The 13658-nt window shown below is 47.7% G+C and overlaps 1 long non-coding RNA gene across 1 annotated transcript; it reads left to right on the top strand.

Annotated features, from left to right (window-relative positions):
- The first annotated feature begins 605 nt into the window (after positions 1 to 605).
- Positions 606 to 7153, top strand: LOC123384396. The gene is made up of 2 exons (XR_006595434.1): positions 606 to 3483; positions 4291 to 7153. It is a non-coding gene; the product is annotated as an uncharacterized LOC123384396 (long non-coding RNA).
- Positions 7154 to 13658: the final 6505 nt, after the last annotated feature.

Below are 13658 nucleotides of genomic sequence, written 5' to 3'. Positions count from 1 at the left end.
GTTGGGAAATTTTTCTCAATGAAACCAGAAGTTCCTTGAAAAGTGCTTTCTCGACCGTCTTGTTTCACAGAGTTGAGTATATATGGCCCCTCACGCATAGACCCCGCATGGGTTTTCAAACAGGTTTTTCCGAAACTCAGTGAAACAAGATGTTAGGTGGGAGATCGTTTGTCCACAGTATTCTCTCACAGTGTCGAGTAAATGTCCCTTTGCACATCGATCCCCAACCAAGGTTTTCACACCCTTCTACCTTAGTGATAAAAGATGTCAGTAGCAAGATGTTTTCCGCAAAGTGCAGTTGGACGGAGCTGAGTTCTAAGACGGTTTCGGCAAGCGTCTTCACACTTTTTCGAACACTTCTAACTCAGTAAGGCGAGGTGTTATTGGAAAGACAGTTTCCCCACAGTGTTGTTTCACAGTTAGGTATATGACACTATTCGCCTAGGCCCCGCAGGCGTATTCAAACACTTGTAACTTAGTGAAACCAGATTTCAGGTGAAAGAAGGTTTTTTCCCACAGTGCCGTTTCGCAGAGTTAAGTGCTTGCCTCCTTCCTGGTAGGTCGTGGAAAAGAGTTGAAACCTTTTTTTTTTTTTTTTTTTTTTTTTTTTTTGCTTGGGGAAATCAGATGTTAGGTGAAAAATTTCTAACTGAGTGAAACGAGATGTTAGTTGAGAGATGGTATGGCGATCGTGTTGTTTCACCGAGTTGAGTATCGAGCGCACACCCTGTAGGCGCTGCATTTGTTTTCAGAGTTCTCACTTAGTGAAACCTGATGGTGGAAAGTTTGTCACCACAGGGCTGTTTCACAGAAGTGCATATATGGCGCTTTCGACACAAGCCCCGCAGCGTTTGTCCGTTTTAAGTGAAAGGAGATGTTAGTTGCAAGATGGATTCCCCACACTGTTGCTTCACAGAGTTGAGTAAATGGCACTTACTAACATGTCGGCTCCGCATAGGCTTTCCAAGAGTTTTCAGTGAGTGAAATCAGATGTCGGTTGAGTGCCTCACCGCAGTGCCGGTGGACAGAGTGGTGTATACGGCACTTAAGGTGTTGGACCCCTGTGGGGTTTCAAACACACCAAACATAGTGAAACCTGCTGTGTGCTGGTGAAGTTTCAGCACGCTGTTGTTGCACAGAGTTGAGTACATGGCACTTTCGTCATTGGCCCCGCATAGGTTTTCAAACACTTGTAAGTTGGGAAACAAGTTGTCAGTTGAAGGATGGTTTCCCCACAGTATCCTTTGCCAGAGTTGAGCAAACGGCACTATCCTCCTAGGCCCCGCATACACTGGACCCAAACCTTTCTAACTTAGTGAAACCAGATTTGGGGTGATGGTTTCCCCACAGTGTCGTTTCACAGAGTTGAGGGTATGGCACTTTCCGTGTAGGTCTTGCGAAGGATTTCAAAGCACTTTGCCTTTGTGACACCAGATGTTAGGTGAAAGGCGCTTTCTCCACATTGTTTCTCTCAGATTTAAGTATACAGCCCTTACCGTGTAGGTCCCGCATAGGTTTGGAAAGAGTGCCCACTCAGTGAAACCCGGTGTTAGTTGAACGTTGGTTCGCCCCCGGTATTCTCTCACGCCCTCGAGTATCTGTCACTTTCCTCATCGTTCCCCGCATAGGTTTTGAAACAAACACTTCTCACTTAGTGAGACGAGACTTTAGTTGAGAGAACGTCTCTCCACAATATTTTCACACAGGATGGAGTGTATGTCACAGTCACCATTTCCCCCCGCAAATGTTATCACAAACTTCGAACTTCGTGTTTGAAAAACCCATGCGGGGGCCTATGCGGATAGGGCCATATGCTGAACGCTGTGAAACAACACTGTGGGGAAGGCATCTTCAGATATCATCTGGTTTCGCTGTTAGAAGGGTCTATAAACCCATGGGGGTCCGCCACGAAAGCGCCGTAAGCTCAAGACTGTGAAACAACAGTGTCCCGACACCGTCTTTCAACTACCATCTGGCTTCGGTACGCTAAAAGTGTTTGAACGATATGCGGGGCCTATTGGGATACTACCATACAGTCAACTCCGTGAGGCAACAGTGTGGTGACACAACCTTTCAACTTACGTCTGGGTTCAGTAAGTGATTAAAACCTATAGGGTGCCTACAAGGGAGGCGCCATCTGCTCTCCTCTGTGAGGCAACACTGTGGGGAACTAACAGTTCGACTAAACGTTCAACTAACGTTCAACGAACGCCTCGTTTCCTTAAGTTAGAAATGTTTGGAAAACTTGCGGGGCCTTTGCCGAAAGTGCCTTATAGTCCCTCAAACGGCACCATGCGGAAACCATCATCTTTCAACTGACGTGTCGTATCGCCAAGTTAGACATGGTTGAATACCCATGTGGGGAACGATGTGGAAAGTGACATATACTCGACACGGTGGGAGAATAGTGTGGACGAACCATCTTTCAACTAACATCTTGTTTCCCTGAGTTGGACGTGTTTGCAAACCTAAGGGGGCCTAGGAGGGAAGTGCCATATACTGCGATCTGTGGGGGAAACCATCTTTCAACTGACACCTTGGCTCGCTATGTTAGAAGTGTTTGAAAAACCCGTGCGACACCTACAAGGAAAGTGCCCTAGAAGCAACACTGTGAAACAACACTGTGTAGGAATCTTTGAACTCATATCATGTTTCACTGTTACAAGTGGAGAAATCCTGGGTCTGTTAGTATAAAGAACGCGCCGTTGACTTAACTTTGTGAAACATCATTGTAGGGAAACTAACTTTCAAAAACCACTGGTTCAACTAAGTTGGAAGTGTTGGAAAACCCATGAGGGGCCTACACGGAAAGTGCCAGATACTCAACTCTGTCACACATCACTGTGCTGAAACCGTTGTGAAACAAACGTCTCGTTTCACAAGTGTAGAAGTGTTCGAAAACCTCTGTGGGGCTCATGAGTAAAGTGCCATTATCCTCCGTCAAACAGCACGTAGGGGGAAAGGTCTGCCCACGAACATCACGTTTCACTAAGTGACACGTCTTTGAAAACCTATGTGGAGCTTACGCGGAAGGCGCCGTATGCTCAAATCTGTCCAGGAGCACTACGGGGAAGCCATCCGGCTCCTTCCATCTCCCTCCGCTAAGAATTAGTGGAAATAATGTGTTGCCTAGGAGGATAGTGCCGTACACTCCACTCTGTGAAACAACACTGTGGGGAAAGCTTCTTTCAAAGAAACTACCACCCGCTGTCCCCAAGTTAGACGTGCTCGAAAACTCTCCCGCAACCTGTGCGGAAAGTGCCGTATACTCGGCACCGTGAAACACTGTGGGGAAACTATTTCTCAAGTAACATTTCGTTTCACTAAGTTAGAAGCGCTTGAAGACCTATGCGGCACCTGTGGGGAAAGTGCCATACACTCAACCCGGTCAAGCAGCACTTTGGGGAACCAACCTATCTTTCACCTAACATCTCGTTTCACCTGAGTGAGAACTGTCTGAAAAACCTATGCGGGCCCTACAGGGTAAGTGTCTTATACTCAATTCTGTGAAACAACACTGTGTGGAAACCATCTTTCAACTAACACGTCATTTCACTAGGGTAGAAGTGTTTGAAAACCTAGGCGGGACCTAGGCGGAAAGCACCATATACTGTAATCTGGGAACTACACTATAGGGAAACCCGTCTTTCAGCTAACATCTTGTTTCGCTAAGGGAGAAGGGTTGGAAAACTTGTGCGCGGCCTATGCCGAAAGGGACATATAGTCAACTTTGTGAAACAAACAAACAAACAAACAAAACACAACAACACCGTGGAGACGCAGCGTCTTTCAACTCACATCTGGTTTCACAAAGTAAGTTAAGATAGTTTGAAAACTTATGAATCACTCACAGGGAAAGGGCCACACACTCAACTCTGTGAAACAACACTGTGGGGAAAACATCTTTCACCTAATATCTGGTCTCACTAAGTGAAAAGTGTTTTTGACTACACATGCGGGGCCTAGCGGACAGTGCCATAGACTCGACTCTGTGAAACAACACTGGGGTGAAAGAATCTTGCAACAAACATCTGGTTTCTCTAGGTTCGGTGTGTTTGAAACCCCTTACGGGGCCATCACGTAAAGTGCCATACACTCCGCTCTGAAATAACAGCGTGGTAAAACATCCTTTCAACTAACATCTGAGTTCACTGAGAACTGCTTGGAAACCGATGCGTGTGGGGAGGGGGCTACACGGCAAGTGCCATATACGCAACTCTAAGAAGCAACATTGGGGGGTGGTGGGGGTGGGGGGAACCATCTTGCAAGTAAACGTCTCGTTTTCACTAGGTCACTAGGGTCTGAAAGACTAGGCGGGGCCGATGCCGATAGCGCCACACACCCAGTTCTATCACGCTGCGCTGTGCGGAAACCATCTTTCAACTCAATGTTGCATCACGGAGTTCGAAATGTTGGACAACCCATGCACGGAACGATGTGGAAAGGGACACATACACGACACTGTGAGAGACTCCTGTGGACAAACCATCTTTCCGCTAACATCTCGTTTCACCAAGTTAGAAGTGTTTGAAAGCCTATGCAGGGCCTATTCCGAAAGTGTCATGCTCTTTGAAACCACTCTTGGACACAACACCGCGGCGACACAATCTTTCAACTAACATCTGGTTTCGCTAATTAGGTGAGTACCGCTTGAAACCTATGCGGGGACTACAGGGTAAGTGCCGTATACTCAACGCGGAGAAACAACACTGAGGGGAAACCATCTTTCAACTAACATCCCCTTTCACTGTGACAAGGGTTTGAGACAATAAGCGCGGCCTACGCCCAACGTGCCACACACTCAACTCTCAAACTGCACTTTGCGGAGACCAGCTTTCAACTAACATCTTGTATCGCTGAGTGAGAATTGTTAAAAACCTATGCAGGGAACGATGAGGAAAAGGGCATACGGCCGAGACTGGCAGACATTACCGTGGACAAAACCGTCTTTCAAAGAGCCTCTTGTTTCACTAAGATAGAAGCGTCTGAAAGCCCACGCAAGGGAAGTATGAGGACTGTGCCGTAAAACAACAGTGTTGCCGAACCATCGTTCCGCTTACAGCGTGTTTCACGAAGTGAGAAGTGTTGGAAATCTATCGGGAGTCTAAGCGGAAAGTGCAAGTGCCGTCTACGCGACCGTGCGAAAACACTGTGGGGAAGCCATCCTTCAACGACTATCTTGTTTCATTACCTTGGCAGTTGTTGGACAACCCTGCACAGCCTATGAGGAAAGTTACATGTACTCAACGGTGTCAAGTAGCGCTTTGGGGAACCTATCTTTCAACGACCATCTCGTTTCCCTAAGGTAGAAGTGTTTGAAATCCCTGGCGGGGACTATGCGGATAGCGCCATATCCTCTACTCTGTGAAACACTGTGGGGATACCGTCTTGCAAGGAAGATCTCTTGTCACAAAGTTAGGCGTGGTGGTAACCATATACGGGGCCTGGGCAGAGTGTCATATACTGAACTCCGTGAAACAACATTGTAGGGAAACCATCTTTCAACTGACATGTCCTTTCACTAAGTTAGAGTTGTTTGAAGAGCAATGCGGGGGCTAGGCAGAGAGCGTCGTATGCTGGATTCTGTGAAACAACACTGTGGGGAAACGCTCTTTCCACTAACTATCTCGTTTCACTAAGTTAGAATTGTTTCAGAAACAATGCCGGACGTGCCATAGCCTCAACTGTGCCAACCAGCACTTCGCCAAGCACTCGTGTTTTGAAACTCTCATCTTGGTTTCGCCAGGTGAGAACTGTTTGCAAACCTATTCGGGGCCTAGGCCAAAAGAGCCATATGCTCAGCCGCATCGACCGGCACTTTGCAAAAACAATCTGTCAGCTAACATCTTTTTTCCCTAAGTTAGAAGTATCTGAAAACATATGCGGGGAAGGCTGCAGAAAGTGACATATACACGACTCTGTGAGAGAATACTGTGGACAAAAGCACCTTTCAACTACCATCTTGTTTCACTAAGAAGGATTTGAAAACCTATGCGGGAACTATGCGGAAAGGTCCATATACTCAACTATGTGCGAAAACTGTGGACAAAACATCTCTCAGCTAACATCTGGCTTCAAGTTAAAATAGTTTGACAACCTATGGATCACCTACAAGGAAAGAGCTGTATGCTCAACTCTGGAAACATCACTTGAGTAGGAACCAATGTGTCATCTAAGAACTGATTTCACTAAATTAGAAAAGTCTGACTACACGTGCAGGGCCTAGGCACATAGTGCGATATTCTCCACTCTGTGAAACAGCACTGTTTTGAAACACTCCTTTTCAACGCTCATCTGATTTCACTAAGTGAGACAGACCTCTTTGGAAACCCTTTCGGGGCCTAGGCCAAAAGTGACCTATACTCCACTCTGTGAAAGAACACTGTGGTGAAACCGTCTTTCAACTCAGATCTGGTTTCACCGAGTGAGACAGACTTCTTTGAAAACGTAGGCGGGGCCTACAGAGTAAGCGCCACATACTCAAGTTTGTGCAAAAGCACCGTGGGGAGGCCATCTTTCAACTGCCACCTCGTTTCACCAAGTTAGAAGGGTTTCAAAAACTATGCAAAGCCTGTGACGGAACTGCCATATACTCAGCTCTGGCAAACGGCACTTGGCGGAAACCGTCGTTCAAGCAACATTTCGTATCACTGCGTTCGAAGTGTTTGAAAACCTATACGGGGAACGATGTGGAAAGTGGCATGCATTCGACACTGAGAGAACACTGTGGACAAACCGTCTTTCAACTAACATCTTGTTTCACTAGATAGAAGCGTATTAAAACCGAGGCGGGGACTATGTGGCCAGGGCCAGGTAATCAACTCTGCGAAAAAAAACAGCACGGAGAAACAGCTTTCAACTAACTATCAAGTTTCACAAAGAAGACTCTGAAAAGCTATGCATGAACTACTGTGGAAAGTGCCATGGACGCAACTCTGGAAACATCACGGTGGGGAAAGCATGTTTCCCCTAGAATCTGCTTTCACGAAGTTAGAAACGCTTGAATACACATTCAGGACCAAGGCGGCTGGCGCCATGTACTCCACTCTGGGAGACAACACTGTGGTGAAACTCTCTTTCAACTAACTCCTGATTTCACCTTAGTGAGAACGGCTTGAAAAAAATCTACGCGGGGCCTGCAACGTAAGTGCCATTTACTCACTCTGTGGAAACAACGCTGAAGGGAAGCCATCACCCAAAATCTGGTTTCACTAAGTCACAAGTTCGTTGGAACATGCACGGGTGGCCTAAGGGCTAGTGCCTTTTACTCAACTCTGGCAAAGACACTCTGTGTGGAAACGATCCTTCAACGAACATCTTGCTTCAGAAGTTAGAAGCGTTTGAAAAACTATGCGGGGCCAATGACGAACGTGCCGTACACTCAACTCTGAATGGGACAAACAGTGTGCTGAAACTATCCTTCAAAAATCATCAGGTTTCACTATGGTAGATGTGGTTCAAACCGCTTATGGGGCCGACACATAAAGTGCCTTATACGCCACTCTGGCAATCTACGCTGTGGTGAGACAGTCTTTCAACTAACATCTGAATTCACTGAGAACTGTTTGGACACGTCCAGTATGCGGGGCCTACGCGGTCAGGGCCACTGACTCACCTCTGTTGAAGCAACGCTGTGGGGAAACCACCTTGCCGCTAACATCCCACTTCACTTCGTTGGAACTCCTTGACAAACTTGCGGGGCTTGCGGCGAAAGTGCCCTATGGTCAACTCTGTGACGCAACCCTGTGGTGAAAAACTTCCCACTAACATCAGGTTTCACGAAGCGACAACTCTTTGAAGACAAGTGCGGCGCCTACAGGCCAAAGGCCATATTCTCGACTCTGTGAAACAACCCTGTCGCCAAACCGTCTTTCCACTGACGTCTCGGTTCACTAACTTAGAAAGGCTTGAGAAATCTATGTGGGGAACGATCAGGACAGTGACATATACTCGACGCCGTGAGAGAATAATGGGGACAAACCATCTTTCCAACAACAACACTGTGGGGGAACCATCTTTCAACTGACATCTCGTGTCCCTAAAATTAAAAGGTTTTCAAAACTCTGTGGGGCCTATGCCCAAAGTGCAATATACTCAACTCTGTCAAACTGCACCTTGCGGAAAGCATCTTTCAACTAGTATCTTGCATCACTGAGTTAGACGTGGTTGAAACGCTACGCGGACAACAATTAGGAAAGGGACTTATCATTGACACTGTGAGGGATTACTGTGGAAAAGCCATTTTTCAACTAACATCTTGTTTCACTGTTAGAAGCGTTTGAAAACCTGTGCGCAGCTTAGGCGGAAAGCACGTGTTCTCAACTCTATGAGACAGCACTGTGGGGTAAACATCCTTCAGTTAACATCCTCTTTCACAAAGTGAAAATGGCTTCAAATCCTTTGCATGGCTGACGTGGAAGGAGCCATATACTTAACTCTGTGAACCAACACGGTGGAGAAACAATCCTTCGCTGAGTCAGTCGGGTTGGAATACACATGCGGGGCCTAGACGGCGAGTGCCATGGGCTCGACTCTGTGAAACAACAACACCGTGGGGAAACCGTCTTTCAACTAACATCTCGGTTCACTCAGTCAGAAGTGTCTGAAAATGTCTGCGGGACCTGTGCCGAAAATGCCTTCTATAGCACTTGGCGGAAACGGCCTTTCAAGGACCATCTTTCATCACTAAGGTAGAAGTGCTTGAAAACCTTTGTGGGGATCGATGTGGGAAGGGACATGTGGAAAGTGCCATGTACTGAAATCGGTGGAACAACACTGTGGGGGAAACCATCTTTCCACTAACATCGCTAGGTGAGACGTGTATGCAAACCTACGCCCGCCCTATGAGGAAAGTACCATACGCTCACCTTTGTGAAAGCACACTGTGGGGAAAGCACCTTTCACCTGACATCTGGTTTTACAACGTTAACGTAGTTTGAAAACCCAAGCATGACCTACACGGAAAGTGCCAAATAAATACTCGACCCCCTGAAACAAGACTGTTGGGGGGAGGCGCTCTTTCACCTAAACTTCGTTTCACTGAGTTTGAAGTGTTTGAAGACTCATGCGAGGCCTATGAACACAGTGCAATATACTCACCTCTGTGAAAGAAGCCTGTAGAGAAAGCATCTTTCAACTAACGTCTGGTGCCTCGAAGTTAGAAATGTTTGAAAGCCCACACGGGGACTATGCCGATAGTGCCATATGACTCTGTGAAACAGCCTTGTGGGGAAACCTCTTTAACCACCATCTTGTTTCACTAAGTAACCTACGCGTGTTCCAGGGAGAAGGTGCCATATACTCAACCCTGTCCAACGACCCTTTGGGGAGACCATCGTCAACTAAAGTCTTGTTTCTCTAAGTTGGATAGTGCTTGGAAACCCACGTGGGGAACTAGGAGGGAAGTACCATCTAGTCAACTGTGAAACCACAGTGTGGTGAAACCACCTTTCAGCCACCATCTGATTTCCCTAATTCAGAAGTGTTTGAGAACCGATGCACGCCCCAGTCAGTCAGAAAGCGCCATGTACTCAACTCTGTGACACAACACTGGGATCAACATCTTTCGATTAACATCATGTTTCAGTAAGTTAGAAGTGTTTGCAGACCAGTGCTGGGGACTGTGCGGAAAGTGATATAAACCCGACTCTGTGAAAAATACTGTGGAGAAACCCTCTTTTCAAGTAACATGTAGTGTCTGTTAGAAGTGTTTGACTACTATGCGGGGCCTGTGCCTAAAGTGCCGTGTACTCAACTCTGTGAAACAACACTGTGGGGAACCATCCTTCAACTAACATTTTGCTTCCCTAAGTTAGAAGTGTCGAAAACCTTTGTGGGGCCTATGCTGAAAGGGCCATACACCCAACTCTGTAAAACAACACTGTGGTGAAACAGTCTGTCAAGTAACCTGAGGTTTCAATAAGTGACAAGGCTTTGAAAACCTAGGCGGGTCCTACAGGGTAAGTGCCGTATATTCTACTCTGAGAAACAACACAGTGGGGAAATCATCTTTTAACTAACATCTGCTTTCACTAAGTAAGTTAGAGGTGTTTCAAAACCTCTGTGGGGCCAATGCCAGAGGTCCACCTGCACTTTGTGAGGATCTACTTTGAACTAACATCTTGTATCACTAAGGTAGAAATGTTTGAAAACCTGGGGGTGGGGGGCGGGGGGAAGGGATGATGTGGAAAGCGACGTACCCTCGACAGTGTGAAAGAGTACTGTGGAGGAAACCTCTTTCAACTAACGTCTGGTTTCACACAGTCAGAAGAGTTTGAAAACCTATGCAGGGCCTGCCCGGAAAGTGCCATATACGCAACCACGAACCAGCACGGTGGAGAAACCACATTTCCCCTCAAATCTGCTTTCACTGTTAGAAACGTTGGACTTCACATGCGGGTCCTAGGCGGATAGTGCCATACACTCCACTCTGTGAAACGGCACTGTGGTGAAACAGCCTTTCAACTAACGTCAGATATCACCAAGAGAGAACTGTTTGAAAACCTGTGCGAGGCCTACAGTAAGCTAAGTGCCACACACTACACTCTGTGAAACAACACTGTGGGGAAACCGTCTTTCAACTACCGGCTGATTTCGCTAATTTAGAAGTGTTTGAAAACCATGCGTGGACCATGCCATAGACTCAACTCTGTGGGGTAAACATCTTCCAATGAACATCTTGTTTCGCTCCGTTAGAAGGGCGTGTAAACCAATGCTGGGAACTATGAGCTCGGCTCCTTGGGTGGGGGTGGGGTGGGGGTGGGGGGGGAAGACTGTGGGGAAACTCTCTTTCAAGTAACATCTGGTTTCACTATGCCAGAAGCGTGTGAACACCTACGCGGGGCCTAGGCCTAAGTGCCGCCATGTACTCAACTCTGGCAAACAACACCGTGGGGAAAGCATCCTTCAACTAACACCTTGTGTCACTAAGTTACAAGTGTTTCAAAGCCATGCCAGGCCGACACCGAAACTTTTGCCATGTACCCAACCCTGTGAAACAACAGTGTGGTGAAACCATCTGTCAACTAACATGGGGTTTCACTCAGTGAGAACTGTTTGAAAACACAGGCAGGGCCTACAGCGAGAGTGTAGGAAACCGTGTGAAACACCCTGGGGCATACGTCTTTGAACTAACTTGTTTCTCTACGCATTGGACGTGTTTGAAAATATATACGGGGCTTAAAGGGAAAGTACCGTATATATACTCAACTCTGTGGTAAAACACTGTGGAGAAAGCATCGTTCAACTAGCCTCTTGTTCCCCAGCTGAGAAGTGATGGAAAATCTAGGCCTGAATGCATAATGACTGTACCATACACTCAGCGCCTTGAAAATAAACCACGAAGAAACCATCTTTCGCCTAACATCTTGTTTCACTACGTTAGACATGGTTGGACCCCTATTCGAGGAACTCTAAGGAAGGTTCCATACCCTCAATCCTGGGAGACAACAATGTGGAGAACCTGCCTCTCAACTAACACACCGAATTCTCTTGTTTCACACCCACCGCACTATGACCGACGCTCTAACCAACTCACCAAGGTCTATGCACCAAACACGCTCCGCACACCTACCTCTTCTTACACACCACAAACACCGCACTTCCACCTGCCACAGTGCCTAAGAAACACGTAAACACCAACACGCCGCACAGAGACAAAACCTACCACAACAACACACTGCAAGTACCCACGCATTCAAACCTCCCACGTGCCACACGATTACACACTGCTTTCAAAATCGCATTGGACACACACCCTACGTCATGAGCCATTTACATGGAACATACCCAAAGCACATCACATACACAAAATATCCGTCACATAGTCCAGACACCACACACACCACACGACCTATACAGCACACGCCGTCCACCCCCACGCACACTTTCACATATACCATGCACAGAAATGCACACAGCACACATACACCAGAGACGTACTGCTGATAGTCCACATACACATGCCCTTTCCAGACACCACACGCCTAGCAAACACAACACCTCAGTGCTCCACATACACCCTGCTACATCTCTGCTGCCCTTATCTGCCGATAGGATGGCAAGGAAAGACCTCCAAAGCCAGGCCTTTCCCCTCTCTACTTGAAGGAATAATGGAGGCCTCATGATGGCAGTGTTCCGGGTGGGGCCCGGAGAGAGGTCCCTTTCCCCAAGCCCGTAGCTGTTTCTAGTTCCTGAGAGAGTCAACTTGCTGAAAGACTGTGCTAGCCCCTTCACTCACAACGGTCTCCCATCCCCATCTGTGATGGAAGACCTCTAGCACGCCAACTATCATTTTGCACCCCTTTGCTCTACTTCCAAAAGAGTTTCTCCCTGGGCTTCATTCCAAGTGAGTCTCTCAGAGGAACAGCCTCTGCCTTCAAGTGGAGAGCGTGGCGAAGTCCCTGCGAGCGTGCAATGGGTTTTCCCAAAGGACCACCCCTTCGTCTGGCTTCAGAGGTATACGGACATCACGAGGCCTGGGTCATTGCAAGATGCCCAGTGGAGAAAGTTGGTAGGTATGCTGGAGCAGAGGTTGCAGTGCCCATCAATGGGCCGAGAAGAAATGAAGATGACGAAGACCTCATCTTCCCAGAATGATCCAGTTCCCCTATGGAATGTCGAGCTTTGGCGCGCCTCCTAAGTCATTTTCTTCCCATGGCTGTCCTTCGGCATAACGTTTTTGCTCACACGTAGGGGCCACAGAACTGTCCCTCGCTCAGCTGGCACCCTGGGGTAAGCCACAGACTCCCACTCTGGCCCTGTGCTCAGTGAGGGCTTTTCGGCTCTGCTATACCAAAGGAACAATGGCCTCCGACAGGATGCTGCTTGGCCTGCTCTGGTGGAGGAGGCGAAGGGGAGCTGTCTGGCTTTGCTCACTGGCTTGACTGAGTGGGTTTCATTTTGAGCAGCAGACAGCTTACACATGGGCAGTATGAACCAGGTGTGGGTCACTGTGAGAAGAGCCCCTTCCAGAATAGGGAATAAAGTCCTTGTTCCGGACACCTGAGCAAGAGCCAGCAGCAGCACCCAATAGCCACATCTCAAACTCTGCTGCCTCCAACAACCGGCAGAGATCCTGGAAGGGGCAGACAAAGCTAGCAATCTCTAGCTCCTGAAGAAAGACTGCAGGCGTCTTGATGGCAAGGTTCCTGTGTGTCGTCTTTCAGAGGGCTCCCTTTGCCTAAGCTGACAGGCATCTCTTACTCCTGGTACAACCAGGTTGACGGGAGACTGACAGTCATTTCAGTCTCAACATTCTCCAAATGTCGGCTCCGATGAAGAACATAGGCACTCTGTGTCTCCATGGACACAACTTGGCTCTCTGTTGGAGAGGAAAATAAGGTTTTATTTACACCCAGTGTCTGAGAGACATACTGACTTCCTTCAAGAACGAGTCTGCCGGTGTCCACGTTATGGTGATGTAGGTTTTGCTTGGGCCCCTCTCAATGTGCTATCAGAAATGTGTGGCCAACCAAAACCCTAGCGTATTGGAAGGTGCCCAGGGACAGTGCTTGTGGGGAGGCCAACCCACCAGTTAGGGGCAGATCCCGCCTCCCTCATGAGAGAGACGAGAGAAAGAGAAGGCCGATATCTATTTTGTAGATTTCCACCAAGGCCCTTTGTTAACGCAGGACCACGATTGACCTCGTAGGGATTCT

This window comes from Felis catus, chromosome A3 (assembly GCF_018350175.1).
Source record: "Felis catus isolate Fca126 chromosome A3, F.catus_Fca126_mat1.0, whole genome shotgun sequence".
Lineage (NCBI taxonomy): Eukaryota > Metazoa > Chordata > Mammalia > Carnivora > Felidae > Felis > Felis catus.
Note: the sequence above shows the minus strand (reverse complement) of the source record. Positions and strands in the feature narration are given on the sequence as shown.